This window comes from Hyla sarda, chromosome 4 (genome assembly GCF_029499605.1).
Source record: "Hyla sarda isolate aHylSar1 chromosome 4, aHylSar1.hap1, whole genome shotgun sequence".
Classification (NCBI taxonomy): Eukaryota; Metazoa; Chordata; class Amphibia; order Anura; family Hylidae; genus Hyla; species Hyla sarda.
This window is the reverse complement of record NC_079192.1, coordinates 255,645,667-255,664,933: the sequence shown is the minus strand read 5'-3', so window position 1 is coordinate 255,664,933 and position 19,267 is coordinate 255,645,667. Positions and strand designations below refer to the sequence as shown.

Here is a 19,267-nt window from a genome sequence, read left to right as displayed (position 1 = left end):
GCCCATTCCCAAAAAATTGAACCCCCATATTAGAGACATTTTGTAATGATTATAGTATAATTCATATGCTTTACTTTCCTCTCCCTACTTCCCCAGTCCCCCGACATCTTCTCTAACCGGAGTTGTTTACATTACTATCTGGCCTAGACCGCCATTAAGATTTCTCCCATACAAGACTTCTCCACAGAAACAGCCAAACAAACATTTTAGGCTTCTTTCTGCAGTACAATACCCACCTATTTACAAACTCCCCATGTTTATTGTCACACACAGTAATAGTACCCGCTTTGCATCCCCATAAAGTTGTTATGCCCCCTCTGTGCCCCCAAATATAGCTGTAGGCCCCCAAACTGCCCCCCATATATAGTTGTAGGCCACCATACTGTCCCGCTGTGGTGCTCCTCTGGTCTGGGGACCTATTGCTATGGCTCATAGCAGTAGGTCCCCGGTCTGCAGGGGTAGTGGAGCAACAAAGCTGTTGGTAGTTACTGCCCACAGCAGCCTAGTTCCCCCGCTTCCCCTTTTATGTTCTCCTGCTCTGCTCCTCGGTGCAATGACGTCAGCCTACCATTTCTTTCAAAGTGGTCCAGACAAGTAACCAGTGGCTGTGGCTGCCATTACTGATTTTTTTCAAGTACCCCCTGGAGAACTGCTAAGTACCCCTGGGGGTACTTGTACCCCATGTTGACAACAACTGGTCTAAACTGAACTAAAGGTGCCCCTTTAAAGTGGTACTCTGCTGGAAAAACATTTTTTTTCTTAAATCAACTGTTGTCAGAAAGTTAAACAGATTTGTCAATTACTTCTATTCAAAAATTTTAATCCTTCCAGTACTTATCACCTGCTGTATACTACAGAGGAAGTTCTTTTCTTTTTGAATTTCTTTTCTGTCTGACCACAGTGCTCTCTGCTGACAGATAGGAGAAAATCACCATAGCAAACCTCTCCTGCTCTGGACAGTTCCTGACAACTATGTATTACAAGTCAGAGTAGTATGGGATTTTCTATTTACCATATTCCTATTCTGCTATATATGGGAGCAATGACCTGACCATCTGGTCTCATCACAGAGAAAAGAAAAAACTTAAAAGTGTACTCCGGTGGAAAACAATGATTTTTTTCTAATCATCTGGTGCCAGAAAGTTAAACAGATTAGTAAATTACTTCTATTAAAAAAAATCCTAACCCTTCCAGTACATATCAGCTGCGGAGGAAGTTGTATAGTTCTTTTCTGTCTGACCACAGTGCTCTCTGCTGACACCTCTGTCCATGTCAGGAACTGTCCAGAGCAGGAGAGATTTGCTATGGGGATTTGCTCCTGCTCTGGACAGTTCCTGACATGGACAGAGGTGTCAGCAGAAAGCACTGTGGACAGACAGAAAATAAATCCAAAAGAAAAGAATTTCCTCTGTAGTATACAGCTGCTAAAAAGTACTGGGAGAATTAAGATTTTTTAATAGAAGTAATTTACAAATTACTGACATGGACAGAGGCGTCAGCAGAGAGCACTGCGGTCGGACAGAAAAGAACAACTCAACCTCTGTCCTCATACAGCAGCTGATAAGTACTGGAAGGGTTAAGATTTTTAATAGAGATGAGCGAACTTACAGTAAATTCGATTCGTCACGAACTTCTCGGCTCGGCGGTTGCTGCCTTTTCCTGCATAAATTAGTTCAGCTTTCAGGTGCTCCGGTGGGCAGGAAAATGTGGATACAGTCCTATGAAAGAGTCTCCTAGGACTGTATCCACCTTTTCCAGCCCACCGGAGCACCTGAAAGCTGAACTAATTTATGCAGGATAAGTAATCAACTGCAGAGCCGAGAAGTTCGTGACGAATCGAATTTACTGTAAGTTCGCTCATCTCTAATTTTTAAATAGAAGTCATTTACAAATCTGTTTAACTTTCTGGCACCAGTTGATTTAAAAAAAAATATATATATATATATATATATATATATATTTTCCAGCAGGGTACCCCCTTTAATAAATGTAGACGAGCCAAGTCACTGCCAACTATAAGCAAATGCTTTCCATCTTTTATTGCAATGTTTCCCAACCAGGGTGCCTCCAGCTGTTGCAAAACTACAACTCACAGCATGCCTGGACAGCCTTCGGCTGTCCAGGCATGCTGGGAGTTGTAGTTTTGCAACAGCTGGAGGCACCCTGGTTGGGAAACATTGTCTCATTGCATAGGGATAAGCAATGGTGGGCTCCCCCCTTGTGCCTGTAGCATACTTCATGACAAGTGGAAGCTGGCTACACCCACATGACTATACAAATACACGTAGGTGGATTTAGTGTGATGCTGAGATTTGTCTTTCGACCTGTATACAGAGGCCATCACTTACCAGCCTGATCAAACACTGTTCTATTCATGAGTCTTTCTCCTAGGAGAGGGAGCGCTTCCAGGGCATTGCTTCAGCTTCCAGGAATAGCCATGCAGACATCAAGCCCACGCCCTCCATTCTAGCTGCCAGTGCTCCATTCAGTGATGTGCTTTGCTTGCACCAAGCACAGGGAGGCACTTTGTGTCCTTTCAATGTGATCTTACGATTAGGTGTTAGGGGTCAGTATCACATCACCGCACCGATAAAAACAGCATTTGTAGTGGCACGGCTGGTAGGGAGAGGATTGGTATAGATTACGTCACATGCTATGTAAATAAAGCTGCATGCCGGAGCAGGTAGAGGGGTCCTGAAAGGGTTAAAATGCTGACCTGATTTAAAAGCTTATATGACTGCGGAGAAGAAAGCTCTTTCTTAAGGCTGGCTCGTACAGTGTTTTGGCTTTTTTAACAGTGTTTGTAGGGTTCTCTGAGGCTGCACGTGTCCGAAACACAGAAAAAGGTGCAAAATCATTCCTTTGTTGTTTTTCTCTGTGGCGGTTCCACACCTTGTTTTATAGCTACAAATGAAGGCTAAGTTTCCAATTGGGTTTTTTTCTGGCAGTTTTTGGATATCTGCCACTGCAGTTTTTGAGCCAAAGTCAGAAGTGGATCCATAAGGGAGGAGAAGTGTAAGTCCTTCCTTTATATTTCCTATTCCTTTTGAATACACTTCTGGCTTTGGCTCAAAAACTGCAGTGACAGTATTCCAAAAACTGCCAGAAAAAAAAACCAAGTGGAAACTTAGCCTAAAAGGAGCCTGCAGACCCATACATACATAATGGGGAATATTTAACCCCTTGGGGACGGAGGGTTTTTCTGTTTTTGCACTTTTGTTTTTTCCTCCTTAAAAAATCATAACTCTTTCAATCTTTCACCTAAAAATCCATATGAGGGCTTATTTTTTGTGCCACCAATTCTACTTTGTAATGACATCAGTCATTTTATCCCAAAATCTATGACGAAACGGAAAAAAAAATCATTGTGCGACAAAATTGAAGGAAAAATGGCATTTTGTAACTTTTGGGGACTTCCGTTTCTACGCAGTGCATATTTTGGTAAAAAATTACACCTTATCTTTATTCTGTAGGTCCATACAATTAAAATGATACCCTACTTATATAGGTTTGATTTTGTCGTACTTCTGGAAATAATCATAACTACATGCAGGAAAATTTATACGTTTAAAATTATCATCTTCTGACCCCTATAACTTTTTATTTTTCCGCATATGGGGCGGTATGAGGGCTGATTTTTTGCGCCGTGATCTGAAGTTTTTATCGGTACCATTTTTATTGATCGGACTTTTTGATCGCTTTTTATTCATTTTTTCATTATATAAAAAGTGACCAAAAATACGCAATATTCGCAAATAAAATTTGCATTGCGAATATTCACGAGCAACACTATTGACCGTTAGGTTTAATTAACCCCTTAAAGGACAACTGCAGCGGTATGACACTTATCCCCTATCCACAGGATAGAGGATAAGTGTTTGATTGCGGGGGGTCCGACCGCTGGGACCCCCTCGATCTCCCTAACGGGGCGCCGCCCTTAGCGCTCATGGTGACGTAGCGTCGACCTTGAGGTCGACGTTGATGCCCTGGCTCCTCCCCGTCCCCATACAGCCGGCACGCCTCCTCCATACATCTCTATGGGAGAGGCAGGGAGGCAGCGTTTGGAGGAGGCGTGACGGCTGCAACGTCATGCTGCGGCTGGTGCGCCCCCTGCACGGGACAGCCGCGGCCGCGTACAGGAGATCACAGGGGGTCCCAGCGGTCGGACCCCCCCACGATCAAACACTTATCCCCTATCCTGTGGATAGGGGATAAGTGTTAATCACGCTGCAGATGTCCTTTAAGGACTGAGCCCTTTTTCGCAATTCTGACCACCGTCACTTTAAGCATTAATAACTCTGGGACGCTTTTACCGATTATTCTGATTCTGAGATAGTTTTTTCGTGACATATTCTACTTTATTTTAGTGGTAAATTTTCGTCATTACTTGCATCCTTTCTTGGTGAAAATTCCCCAAATTTCATGAAAATTTTGATAATTTTGCATTTTTCTAACTTTGAAACTCTCGTTTGTAAGGAAAATTGATACTCCAAATACATTTTATTTTGATTCACAAATACAATATGTCCACTTTATGTTGGCATCATAAAATGGACATAATTTTACTTATTGAAAAAATTAGAGGGCTTCAAAGTATAGCAGCAATTTTCAAAATTTTCATGAAAATTGCAAAATCTGAAGTGACAGATGTTACAGAACTACAAGTCCCAGCATGCCTGGGCAGTCTGGGCATGCTGAGAGTTGTAGTTTGGCAACATCTGGAGGGCAACCGTTTGGGCACCACTGTAATAGTGGTCTCCAAACTGTGATCCTCCAGATGTTGCAAAACTACCCTGTGCCGCTGATCTCCGCTGTCTCCACCGATGATCGGCGGTCCCCACGGCATCTTGTCCTCAGGTACCAGCCGCCATCTTCTCCCCCAGTTCTGCCCGACATCCATGGCAACCCCCTGTCCTGCGCTGCCATTGGTCAGAATTCCTTTCTGACTAATGGCAGGGGATAGGAGGAGATCGCACCACTGCGACCTCACTCCTATCCCTCAGGATGATTGGGGCTGTCACTGACAGCTCCGATCATCCCTATTTTCTGGGCGATCGGGTCACCACTGACTTGACATGCGATTTCCTGCAATCGCCGACTTGGGGGGGTCTCAGGACCCCCCTCGGCGATGTGCCGGGATGCATGCTGAATGATTTCAGCAGGCATCCCGGTCCGGTCCCCGACTGGCTAGCGGCGGGGACCGGAATTCCATACGCCCTCAGTCCTTAAGTACTTTAAAACGGGGCGTATGGATACGCCCGCCGTCCTTAAGAGGTTAATGATATATTTTTATTATTCGGACATTTCCGCACGCGGCAATATATATATATTTTTTTTTATGGGAAAAGGGGGGTTATTAACCCCTTAAGGACCGGAGGTTTTTCCGTTTTTGCATTTTCGTTTTTTGCTCCTTGCCTTTAAAAAATCATAACTCTTTCAAATTTACACCTAAAAATCCATATGATGGCTTATTTTTTGCGCCACCAATTCTACTTTGTAATGACGTCAGTCATTTTGCCCAAAAATCTATGGTGAAGCGGGAAAAAAAATCATTGTGTGACAAAATTGAAAAAAAAACGCTGTTTTGTAACTTTTGGGGGCTTCCGTTTCTACGTAGTACATTTTTCGGTAAAAATGACACCTGATATGTATTCTGTAGGTCCATACGATTAAAATGATTCCCTACTTATATAGGTTTGATTTTGTCGGACTTCTGGAAAAAATCATAACTACATGCAGGAAAATTAATACGTTTAAAATTGTCATCTTCTGACCCCTATAACTTTTTTATTTTTCCGTGTATGGGGCGGTATGAGGGCCCATTTTTTGCGCCGTGATCTGAAGTTTTTAACGGTACTATTTTTGCATTGATAGGACTTATTGATCACTTTTTATCCATTTTTAAATGATATAAAAAGTGACCAAAAATGCACTATTTTGGACTTTGGAATTTTTTTGCGCGCACGCCATTGACCGAGTGGTTTAATTAATGTTATATTTTTATAATTCGGACATTTCCGCACGCGGTGATACCACATATGTTTATTTTTATTTTTATTTACACTGTGTTTATTTTTTTATTGGAAAAGGGGGGTGATTCAAACTTTTAATATGGGAGGAGTTAAATGATCTTTATTCACTTTTTTTTTTCACTTTTTTTTTGCAGTGTTATAGGTCCCATAGGGACCTATAACACTGCACACACTGATCTCCTATGCTGATCACTGGTTTCTCATAAGAAACCAGTGATCAACGATTCTGCCGCATGACTGCTCATGCCTGGATCTCAGGCACTGAGCAGTCATTCGGCGATCGGACAGCGAGGAGGCAGGAAGGGGCCCTCCCGCTGTCCTGTCAGCTGTTCGGGATGCCGCGATTAGCCGCGGCTATCCCGAACAGCCCGACTGAGCTAGCCGGGAACTTTCACTTTCACTTTTAGCCGCGCGGCTCAGCTTTGAGCGCGCGGCTAAAGGGTTAATAGCGTGCGGCGCCGCGATCGGCGCTGCGCGCTATTAGAGGCGGGTCCCGGCTTCACTATGACGCCGGGCCCGCCATGATATGACGCGGGGTTACTGTGTAACCCCGCGTTATATCAGAAGAGCAGGACCAAGGACGTACCGGTACGTCCTTGGTCCTTAAGGGGTTAAGGAAGGGGTTAAATGATCTTTTCACTTTTTTCTATAGCTCCCATAGGGGGCTATAACACTGCACACACTGATCTTTTACATTGATCAATGGTTTCTCATAGGAAACCAGTGATCAATTATTCTGCCGCTTGATTGCTCATGCCTGGATCTCAGGCACTGAGCAGTCATTCGGCGATCAGACAGCGAGGAGGAAGGTAGGGGACCCTCCTGTTGTCCTACAGCTGTTCGGGATGCCGCAATTTCGTTGTGGATATCCCGAACAGCCCTCTGAGCTAGCCGGGAGCAGTTTACTTTCATTTTGGACGCGGTGTTCAACTTTGAACGCCGAGTCTAAAGGGTTAATAGCACGCGGCACCGTGATCAGTGCCGCGCGCTATTAGCCATGGGTCCCGGCCGTTGTTAGAGGCTGGGCCCGACCCGCTATGACGCGTGGCCCAGCTACTCTATGGCGTGGCCCCGCGTTATAGGAAGGGAGTGGGCGGAGGTACAGGTACGCCCTCCGTCCCCAACAGGTTAAAAGGATTGTGCAACTTTTTGAAAGTAAATTTCACTAAAATGACTTGGGTACACACTTTAGTTTATTTTTTTTTTTACTTTGCAGTGGTTAGGCCCCTTTCACACTGCAGGTATCATCCTGCTTTTTTACTGCCGTTCTTTTACAATAATGGATGAAAAAAAAACGGATGCAGTAACTGGTAATAACAGATGATAACTGATGACCATCATCTGTTATTTTCAATGTTTTTTTTCTTAAAGAAACTGATGTTGTTCATCCTTTATCATCCGTTATTATCAGTTACATCCGTTTTTTTAATCAGGTTTCGAACCTTTTTTTTGTAAAGCTGTACTGAGCATGCTCAGTACAAAAAATGGATGTTAAAAAATCTGACATTAACTGATAACGGATATTTTTTTTGAACAACCGTTTCCCATAGACTTCAGTGTCTAAATTTCAACGTCCGGCTTTTCACCATTTTTTTTTTTTTTTTTGCCGGGCCAAAAATTAGTGCATGCACCATCTTTTGTCCAGCAAAAATAACTGGCATTAGTAAAAACGGACATGCATGATGCAAAAGGATGTTCAAAAAATCCCATTTACATGAATGGGAATTTTTGTCGGCCGTTTTCAGGACTTTTTGCCGGGAGTAATAACGGAGGTTTTTTACAGGATGATACCTGTAGTGTGAAAGGAGCCTTACAAAAGAGGCTGTGGACAGCATTTTAATAAAAGTTGCAGTTTTTTGCATTTATAAGGGGTTAAGATGTCTCATAAAAGCTGCAGAGGTAGAAGCATACAATGTGGTATACTGAGTCATTTTATACCATAACATCATATTTATCACATGCCGAGCAACACTTAATAAATTTGGTGCATATGCACATTACCAGTATCACCCTTGATAAATTCCCCCTAATGAACTTACAAAGTGTTTTAGTTGGGGTTTCATTATGTGTGTGTGTGTTTAATCCCTTAAAGGGTAATCCAGTGGTGAAAAACTTATCCCCCTATGCTAAGGATAGGGGATAAGTTTCAGATCACGGGGGGGTCCGACCTCTGGGGCCCCCCACGATCTCCTATATGGGGCCCCGGCTCCCTGGCCAGATAGCACGTGTTGACCCATGCACGAAGTGGCGGCCTACAGGCCCCCTCAATACAACACTATGGCGGAGCTGGAGATTGCCGAAGGCAGCGTTCCGGCTCTGCCATAGAGTTGTATTGAGGGGGCGTGTCAGCTGCCGCTTTGTGCAGTGGTCAACACGCCCCCTTCCTGCGGGCTGTCGGGGCCCCATAAAGGAGATCGGGGGGCCCCAGCGGTCGGACCCCCCGCGATCTGAAACTTATCCCCTATCCTTAGGATAGGGGATAAGTTTTTTTTTACCACTGGATATCTCCTTTAAGGACACAGCCTATTTTGAGTTTGAGGAAACCAATTTAAATTTTTACACTTTCATTTTTTCCTTCTTGTCTTTTTAGAGGCATAACTCTTTTATTCTTCCATCTACAAACGCATATGAGAGCTTGTTTTTGTGTGACAAATTGTACTTTGTAAAGACAATTTTCATTTTACAATAAAATGTATGGCACAAACAAAAAAATATTATTTGTGGCGCATAATTGAAAAGAAAAGCACGCTTTTTTGTTTTTACGCAGTGCACTTTACAGTAAAACTGACCTGTTCTCTTTATTCTGTGGGTAAATATGATTAAAATTATACCCATGGTTACATGTTTTTCTATCATTGTACTGCTTTGAAACAAAGTAAAACTTTTTAACAAAATAAGCATGTTTAAAACAACTTTCTTTTCCATATACACAGCTGTATAAGAGCAAAATTTTTGCACCAATCGTGCCGCATGTATTCAGATGAGTCTCTTAAATAGTGATGTTGTGAACATAAAATTTTCGGTTTGCGAACGGCGAACGCGAACTTCCGCAAATGTTCGTAAACCGGCTAACCGGGCGAACCACCATTGACTTCAATGGGCAGGCGAATTTTAAAAGCCACAGGGACTCTTTCTGGCCACAATAGGGATTTAAAAGTTGTTTCAAGGGGACTAATACCTGGACTGTGGCGTGCCGGAGGGGGATCCATGGCAAAACTCCCATGGAAAATTACATAGTTGATGCAGAGTCTGGTTTTAATCCATAAAGGGCATAAATCACCTATTATTCCTAAATTCTTTGTAATAACGTGCTTTAGCCCCCTTTAGGCAGCACATGGAGCCCCCTTTAGGCATCACATAGTTAGATCCCCCCTTTAGGCAGCACATAGATTCCCCCATATTAGGCAGAACATAGTTAGAGCCCCCCTTTAGGCAGCACTGGTTTTATTTCACAGCCAAAAAAGGTATTTTTTTGTTTTATTTGAACAACTGTCACACCAAATGTGATTTGCACTAGTGTGACAATGAGCAAAAAAGGTTGCCAGCGGAGTTTCCCTTTTAAGCAGAGGTCCCCTCCCAGGGTGCCTCCAGCAGTTGCAAGACACACGGACTGAACTTATAGCCCTTTTAATACTGTAGTTAGTTGCTTGAAGGAACTTTAGTTTTACACTGGAGTACCCCTTTTAACCAGCGGTTCCCTCCCAACCAGGGTGCCTCCAGCTGTTGCAAGACACACGGGCTGATATTTGAGCCCTAAAAAGGTTTTTTTTGGGTGCTGTCCTTAAAGCAGATGTTAGACTAGTGCTTTAGGAGTAAAGTGGACCCTGAATACACCACCTAGCAGCAACCTAGCTATTGCTTTCTCTATTACAGCAGGAGCAGCCTCTCTGTCCCTCCACTTTCTAAGCCTGCAGCATGCCGAATGAAGGTAAAATGGCGTCTGTGCAGGAGGTAGGAGGGTCTGGAAGGGAGGGACTGATGCTGATTGGCTGTAATGTGTCTGCTGACTCTGACTCACAGGGTCAAAGTTTATCGCAATGTTAAAGTATTGGGGGGTGAATCGAACTTCACATATGTTTGCCCGGCGATGCGAATGCGAACATGCTAAGTTCGCCGGGAACTGTTCGCCCGCGACCAATTCGTGACATCTCTACTCTTAAAGCCCCCATTCTGCTTCAAATGTCATGATCAGTATTAATGGTGTCTGAAGGGTTAATGGCGGGCATAATCATAATTGCTGATGTCCGCCATTACCAGTGGGTGTCCGGCCGCTATCAGCTCACTTCATAGCCCCAATGAGACTCATGACGTACATGTATGTATGTATGTCCTGGTGCGCAAAGTACCAGGGCAGCTAGGGCTTACAGGTACATCCTGCACCACTAGGGGTTAAAAAAAAAGCAAGGTCAGGGCATGGCTTTTTATATAGGATTCTCTATATGACCTGAAAAAGACTAGAAAAAATGCATATCATGTTCACACGTCCAGAGACTGATAATATTCCGGATAATATGCCGACTCTAGGACTGCACCGGAATGCACCATCTCATAGATTCCTATGTATTCCGTGCGGAGTCAGCAGAAAGAATGAACAGGTTCTGCAGACACAGAAAATGGAATTTCTGTGCCAGAAATATGGCACAGAAATTCCGCCATGTGTACAGGACAACAGAATCACATTGAATTCAACGGGACTCTGCTGCTCCGGAATCTCCGGCAGAATTCTGCACGGTAATTCCGGACATGTGAACATGGCCTATGTAAAGAATGGAAAAACACTGCAGGGACTGTCCCTTTCTTTTGGGCCAAACCCAGAAATGGGTTCAAGAGAAGTTTTGAATATAAAGTAAGGAAATATACTTCCTGCTGGATCTACTTATGGCTTTGGCTCAAAAACTGCATCAAAAGCCACTGTGGCAGTGTTACAAAAAATGCAATGTGTTAAACCAATCTAACACTGTAATTACATACATATTTTGTTTGGCATTTTTGGGGCCAGACAAAACGTCAATATTAAATACACATTGCATTTTTTCTGGCTTCTTTTTTCTCTTATATAAGTCTATAGGAGGAAAATTCAGCATGCTACAATTTGGAGAAACTGCCCCTAAGCCTAAAAATGCCACATAAGGGTGAAAAAAATGCCCCCAAAAAGCCATGTGGGTATGGTATATCACATTGCTCTACTGAGTCCCTAGCATCTGTGATAAGTGTAATGCCAGCTTTAGGTTAGGGTCAGACATGGCAATTTCTATTGGGGAACTGCCACTGCAGTTTTTGAGCCAAAGCCAGGAGTGTATTCAAAAGGAATGGGGAATATAAAGGGAGGACGTATACTCCTTCCTACTGGATCCACTTTTGGCTTTTATTCAAAAACCTCAGTTATAAAAATACTGCTGCGTGTGACACAAGCCTCAGGCTGCATTTCTACTTGACAGTTTTCTTTATTAGAAAACTGCCACTGTGATTTTTAAACGGGTACTCTGGCTATAAGACATCTTATCCCCTATCCAAAGGACCCCCACAATCTTGTATTCGCCACCCACCTGTTTGAGCTGCACCCTGCGGTGCCAGCTCACAAACAGCCGGGTGGCGACCACGGGTCCGGAGTATAATGACATCACGACTCCGCCCTGTGTGACTTCACCCCCCGCTATGCAAGTCTGTGGGAAGGGCCGTGACGGCCCTCCCATAGACTTGCATAGTGGGGGGTGACGTCACACGGAGGCGGAGTCCTGACGTCGCAATACTCTGGCCCCGTGGTCGCCACCCAGCTGTCCCCAGCGGCGGGACCCCCGCGGTGAGACGTCTTATCCCCTATCCGTTGCATAGAGGATATGATGTCTCAGGGCAGGAGTACCCCTTTAAGCCAAAGCTAGAAGTAGATCCATGAGGAAGTTGCTCTTTATATTTCCCATTCCTTTTGAATACACTTCTGACTTTGGCTCAAAAACTGCAGTGTCAGTTTTCCAAGAATAAGCCAAGTGGAAACACAGCCTTAGGGTACGCTCACACGCGCAGATTTTTTAGCGGGTTTTCCGCTGCGTATTCAAAAGTGGGCGAGCTCTTCTCGGCTGTCCGCAGCAGATTTTCCCCGGCAGAATTTACGCTGCAGAAAATCTGCCACAGTCCCTACTGACTTCAATGGGGCTTGAGGCGGATTTTACACAGTGTACATTCCGCCGTGGAAAATTGGCTGCGGACAGCCGAGAAGAGCCCGCCCACTTTCAAATACGCAGCGGAAAACCTGCTAAAAAATCAGCGCGTGTGAACCCTTAGGCTGCCATCACAAACAGCATGTTTTTTTGGGGAAACCTGCCACTGCAGTTTTTGATCCGAAATGGAGAGTGGATTTAAAAGGAATGAAAAAAATAAAAGGAAGGACTTATACATCTGTTCTCATCCACTTACACTTCTGGCTTTGGCTCAAAACTGCAGTAGCAGCTTCAGGGCGGCTTCATACACAGGTTTTTACTCAGTTTTGTTTTGAATAAAAAAAGGAATGGGAAATAGAAAGGATAGATTTATACTTCTCCTCCTTATTTATACTACTGATCAAAATACTATATAAACCCAGCATTACAGAATAGCACATGTAGATGAAAGGAAACAAATCTCCTTCACATGCAACAGGAAATTTCCAAGCAGAAAATGACCTGTGGTGCATGTCAGCTCATGCCAGGGAAAGTGCCCAAATGTTTTTTGTAGATGGTTCCCAATTGAACATCCTACTTGCAAATCCAGAGTAAAATCTGCATGTCCGAAATTACAAGTTTAACCCCTTAAGGACGCAGCCCATTTGGGACGCAGCCCAATTTTATTTTTACATTTTCGTTTTTTCCTCCTCGCCTTCAAAAAATCATAACTCTTTTATATTTTCATCCACGGACTAGTATGAGGGCTTGTTGTTTTCGCGACCAGTTGTCCATTGTAATGACATCACTCACTTTACCATAAAATGTATGGAGCAAACTTTTTAACCAAATTAGTACATTATTAGTACAAATTAGTACATTTAAAATCCCCCCTTCATTTTTCCGTAAAATGAGGGGAGGGCTAATTTTTTGCGCCGTGATCTGTACTTTTTTTTATATATATTTGCTTATATAAAACTATTAATACATTTTTTTATAAAAAATTTTTTGTAATAAAATGTTATAGAAAAGCAGCAATTTTGGACTTTAAACGCCGTTGACCGTACGGTATCATTAACATGATATTTTAATAGTTCGGATATTTACGCATGCCGCGATACCAAATATGTATATTAATTAATTAATTTTTTTTACACTTTCTGGGGTGAAATAGGGAAAATGGGACTATTTACATTTTTATTGGGGGATTCTCAATTTTTTGTAACTTTTTAAAAACTTTTTTTACTTTTACACTTTAATAGTCCCCATAGAGTACTATTTATAGTAGTCATTTGATTGCTAATACTGTTCAGTGCTAAACATAGGACATAGCACTGATCAGTATTATCGCTCATCTTCTGCTCTGGTCTGCTCGATTGCAGACCAGAGCAGAAGACCCATGGAAGGCAACGGAGGCAGGTGAGGGGAGAGGGGACCTACGGCTGCCATACTGGATGATCGGATTGCCGAGGCAGCGCTGAGGGCGATCCAATCATCCATTTTAGTGAACGCAATGCTGTAGATGCCGTGATCTGTATTGATCACATCACCAGTATCACAATGATCACATCACGAGGACGTACATTTATGTCCTGCGTCGTTAAGGGGTTAATAACAAATAAAAACTAAAAACACTATACTCACCATAATATTCTGGGGCTCTCATGGCCTCCTGCAGGTACACCCTGATGTGTTGCTTAAAGGAGCAATCCGGTGGAAAAATTTTTTTTTCTAATGAACTGGTGCCACAAAGTTGAACAGATTTGTAAATTACTTCTATTTAAAAATCTTAACCCCTGCAGTACCCTTCAGCTGCTGTATGCACCACAGGACGTTATATATTTCTTTTCAGTCTGAGCACAGTGTGCTCTGCTGACACCTCTGTCCGTGTCAGGAACTGTTCAAAGCAAAAGCAAATTCCCATAGCAAACCTATCCTGCTCTGGACAGTTCCTGACATGGGGTGTCAGCAGAGAGCACTGTGGTCAGACTGAAAAAAACTATACAACTTCCTGTGGAGCATACGGAAGCTGATAAGTACTGGAAGGATTAAGATTTTTTAAATAAAAGTCATTTACAAATATGTTTAACTTTCTGGCACCAATTGATTTGAATTTTTTTTTTTAAACCAGAGTACCCCTCTAAATGTCATCACAGGAGGTGTCAGAACATAGACCAGTAAAGGGACTGAATAATCTGTGTTCCAGGGTATTGGTAAGGTGAGTATATTATTTTTTATTTCACACAGGCCGGTTTAACGCTATTTTAATATGGATGTATTTTGTATCTGTATTATGGCTGCAAGTCCCAGCCTGACAGCAGATCTGATGGCCCAATTCCAGCCTGGGAGAATATGGACAGAAGAAAAAGCAGTTCAAACAAGGAACATTGTACAACTCATTGTAAATGCTTTATAGAGTTATAACTACAGTATAAACTGCCAGATCAGCAGTATGGGGTTGTAGGTTTCTGTGCTGCCCAGCACTGTACTGTACCTGATAGATTGGGCTAGCTGCATCATAACCTTCCTGATACATGGTGTTTCCTTTGACTAACATTTTATACTTTTTTTTCTTGATTTCCAGTATAGAAAGAATATGCATGAAAAGATGTTAAATGCAAATATATATTGTAACAACAGCATTTAAAAGCAAAAGACCATAACTGAGAACTAAGTCAGGCACTGAACAAGACAAGAAGCCTCTAGGGCAAGACAGTGATATGAATCAAATGTATTTCTAGAAGAAACATAACAACATAACTTTAACCCCTTAAGGACCAATACCATTATGACCTTAAAGGGGTACTACCGTGCTGACAACTTATCCCCTATCCTTTAGATAAGTTGCCTGATCGTTCGGGTCCCACCGCTGGGGACCCTCCGGGATCTCTCATGCAGCACCCCGCTCCCATCAGGACTCAGAGCGAACATCGCTCCGGGGCCGGAGTATCGTGACATCACGCTCCGCCCCTCAATGTAAGTCTATGGTAAGACAGCTGTCTCGCCCCCCTGCCATAGACTTGCATTGAGGGGCGGAGCGTGATGTCACACGGGGGTGGAGCTGTGACGTCACGATCACTGTCTCCGTCATCAGACCCACAGCGGATGTTCGCTCCGGGGCCCGATGAGAGCGGGGTGCTGCGTGCGAGATCGCGGAGATTCCCAGCTGTCCCCGCAGCTGTCCCCACAGCCGTCTCGCCCCCTGCCATAGACTTACATTGAGGGGGTGAGCATGACGTCACGATACTCCGGCCCCGTGATCGGCAGTCCTCACGCCCGGAGCGGATGTTCGCTCTGGGGCCTGATGAGAGCGGGGTGCTGCGTGTGAGATCGTGGGGGTCCTCAGCGGAGGGACTCACACGATCAGGCAACATATCCCCTATCCTTTAGATAGGGGATAAGTTGACAGCACGGTAGTAACCCTTTAAGGACCAGAGCATTTTTTGCTCATCTGACCACTGTCACTTCAAGCATTAAATACTCTGGGATGCTTTTACTTATGAATTTGATTCAGAGACTGTCTTTTCGTGACATATTCAACTTTTTTTTTATGGTAAATTTTTGCCGATACTTGCCTAATTTCTTGGTGAAAAATTCCAAAATGTCATGAAAAATTTGAAAAAAATTTATTTTTCTAACTTCGAAGCTCTCTGCTTGTAAGGAAAATAGACATACCAAATAAATTATATATTGACTCAAATATGCAATATGTCTACTTTATGTCTGCACCATAAAGTTGACAAGTTTTTACTTTATGAAGAAATCAGAGGGCTTCATTTTTCCCGAAATTTTCAAAATCAGAATTTTTCAGGGACCAGTTCAGTTTGAAGTGGATTTGAGGGGCCTTCATATTTGAAACACCCCATAAATGACCCCATTATAAAAACTGTACCCCAAAGTATTCAAAATGACATTCAGAAATGTTGTTAACCCTTTAGGTGTTTCACAGGAATATCAGCAAAGTGAAGGAAAAATTTAAAATCTTCAGTTTTTACACTCACATATTCTTGTAGAGCCATTTTAACAATTTTTACAAGAGGTAAAAGGAGAAAAAGCCCCCCAAAATGTGTAACCCAATTTCTCTCGAGTAAGGAAATACCTCATATGTGTATGTCAAGTGCTATGTGGGTGCACTACAAGGCTCAGAAGTGAAGGAGCGACAATGGGATTTTGGAGAGTGAATTTTGCTGAAATGGTTTTTGGGTGGCATGTCGCATTTAGGAAGCCCCTATGGTGCCATAACAGCTGCCAGTCTGAATCTCCGCTTGCTGAATTCAGCGAGCGGAGATTCCGTTCACACTCTGTAGTGTGAACATACCCTAACACTCCACAGGTGTTTGACGACTTTTCGTTAAATTCGGATGTGTAAATTAATATTTTTTTCACTACAATGCAGTTTTTTCCCCCAAAATTTACCATTTTTTATAAGAGGTAATAGGAGAAGATGCCCCCCAAAATTTGTAACCCCATTACTTCTGAGTATGGAAATACCCAATATGTGGATGTAAAGTGCTCTGTGGGCACACTACAATGCTCAGAAGAGAAGGAGTCACATTTGGCTTTTGAAAGCAATTTTGCTGAAATGGTTTTTGGTGGGCACGTCGCATTTACGAAGCCCCTATGTGCCAGAACAGCAAAAATAAAAAATAAAAAACAAATGGCACACTGGTTGGGACACAACACCCCTCAAGGAGAGTAACAAAGAGTAAAGTGAGCATTAACGCCCCACAGGTGTTTGACAAATTTTCAACAAATTTTTACAACGTTGGACGTAAAAATGAAAAATTAGATATATTTTTTCACAAAAATGCTGGTGTTACCCCGATATTTTTTTTTGTCAAACACCTGTGGGGTGTTAAGGCTCACTATACCCCTTGTTATATTCTGTGAGGGATGTAGTTTCCAAAATGGGGTCACATGTGTTTTTTTTTTTTTTTCTCTTGCGTTTATGTCAGAACCGCTGTAACGATCATCCACCCCTGTGCAAATCACCTCAAATGAACATGGCGCTCTAACTTCTGAGCCTTGTTGTGCACCTGCAGAGTATTTTACGTCCACATATGGGGTATTTCTTTGCTTTACAAATTTTGGGGGTCTTCTTTTCCTTTTACCTCTTGTGAAAATGAAAAGTATAGGACAACACCAGCATGTTAGTGTAAGACCCCAACTTTTCAGTTTCAGAAGGGGTAAAAGGAGAAAAAGCCCCCCAAAATGTGTTAGGCAATTTCTCCCGAGTACAGAAATACCCCATATGTGGCCCTAAACTGTTGCCTTGAAATACGACAGGGCTCCGAAATGAGAGAGCGCCATGCGCATTTACGGCCTTGATTAGGGATTTGCATAGGGACGGACCCGGATGCAAGCGTTACACTTGCCTCCGATACCAAAAATACCCTATGACAGTGTTTTCCAAACAGTGTGCCTCCAGCTGTTGCAAAACTCCAAGCATGCCTGGACAGCCAATGGCTGTCCGGCAATACTGGGAGTTGTTTTGCAACAGCTGAAGGTTCCATTTTGGAAGCATTGCCGTACGAGACATTTTTTATTTAGGGGGGGGGGGGGGCGGTTAACTGTGCAAGGGGTTTGTAGTCTTTTTTTTATTTTGTGTAGTGTAGTGTTTTTAGGGTACATTCACTCGGCGGGGGTTTACAGTGAGTTTCCTGCTGATAGTTTTAGCTGCAACGGAAAATTTGGAGCATCTCAAACTTGTACCAGGAAACTCACTGTAAACCCCCACCCATGTGAATGTACCCTGTACATTCACATGGGGGGGGGGGGGGGGGGCAAACCTCCAGCTGTTGCAAAACTACAACTCCCAGCATGCCCTTTGGCTGTCCATGCATGCTGGGAGTTGTAGTTATCCAACAGCTGGAGGCACACTGGTTGCAAAGCACTTAACTCAGTGTTTTGCAACCAGTGTGCCTCCAGCTGTTGCAAAACTACACCTGTGCCACCTCACTCCTGCTGGGTAAGGGTGATTAGGGCTGTCTCAGACTGACCCAGAATCGCTGCAGATCGCCGGTCTCATGACCCCCCCATGGGTTTGCACTGGATGCCTGCTGAGAGATTTTAGCAGGCATCCCGTTCAGTTCACCGCCTGGTTATTGGCGGTGAACGTTAACATTCAGGGCTTACAGGTACGCCCTGGGGTCCTTAAGTCCCAGGACGCCAGGGCGTACCTGTAGGCCCTGTGTCCGGGACAAGTTAAAGAAGCACTTTTTTGCCCCCCAAATCATGCACACTCACCAGCTCTAGTCATACAGCACCATTTGTTTTATTCCAGCACAGCTGCATCCATGCATTTCATTACTGGAAATGGGTCATGTAATCACCAGCCTGACTTACAGAAAATGACAGTGCCTAAAAAAGCCCTTATATAGCTGCTTATATAATGCAGCAAAGGCTATTATTAGAGAGTAATGTATTGTTGCGGTTCTTGTGTATGCCTTTTCCTTAGCTGTTTTAGCTGATGTGTCATGCATGTTTGCAGTCATACTGATTACAATTCCATTGCAGAAATGATTTCCTAATGCTGCATACATTTCCTACTAATCCTGTAGCTTTGCAGAGATTAGGTGTGGCATTTGATCACTGCACCTGGTCATCTAATTGAGCTCCTGGTGTTATAGTTCCCCCAGGTAAACTCAATAGACTCATAAGGCCAGTACACACGGTGGAATGTCCGCATGGAAAACACGTGTGGATATTGCATACATTTGCCAGATCCAGCGGGTGCTAGGAGCATTTGGAAGTGTCCTGTCTGTTAGACATTTTACTATTTTGCGGATGCCAGAATCGGAAATTCCACTGTGTCCACAGTGCATCAGGATCCCGTTAAGATCGCTCTGCATTTTGCTATAATTTTTCCAAAATTACATGTCTTTACTGTGATTAGCACAATTCCAGTAAAATAGCACTATTTTTGCTGAGATGTATTGAAAATCACAGCAAAAAAACGGAACAAATGCTGCTAAAAATGCAAAGTTTAAACACAACCTCAGAGGAGGTGTATAAGAGCTACTTATCCTAATCTCATAGAAATACCAGTAGCACTATAGTGATAGAGCTAAGAGGGGATCTGATGACTGGTGATTACATGAC

The 19,267-nt window shown here is 43.3% G+C and overlaps 2 protein-coding genes across 6 annotated transcripts in view; one reads left to right on the top strand and one right to left on the bottom strand.

Annotated features, from left to right (window-relative positions):
* The window catches only part of TWF1 (twinfilin actin binding protein 1), a 100,608-nt gene that overhangs the window by 6,943 nt on the left and 74,398 nt on the right, over nucleotides 1-19,267 (top strand). The gene's annotated exons all lie outside the window — the stretch shown is intronic.
* TMEM117 (transmembrane protein 117) overlaps nucleotides 1-19,267 on the bottom strand; it is a 283,837-nt gene that overhangs the window by 258,364 nt on the left and 6,206 nt on the right. For 4 of the 5 annotated variants that reach the window (XM_056573967.1, XM_056573972.1, XM_056573971.1 and 1 more), the window contains exon 1: nucleotides 2,349-2,602. The exons of the other annotated variant lie outside the window; for it this stretch is intronic. The gene's annotated coding sequence lies outside the window, so the exon portion shown is untranslated. Of the gene's footprint in view, nucleotides 1-2,348; nucleotides 2,603-19,267 lie in introns of those variants that run through there. 5 annotated transcript variants of the gene reach the window in all.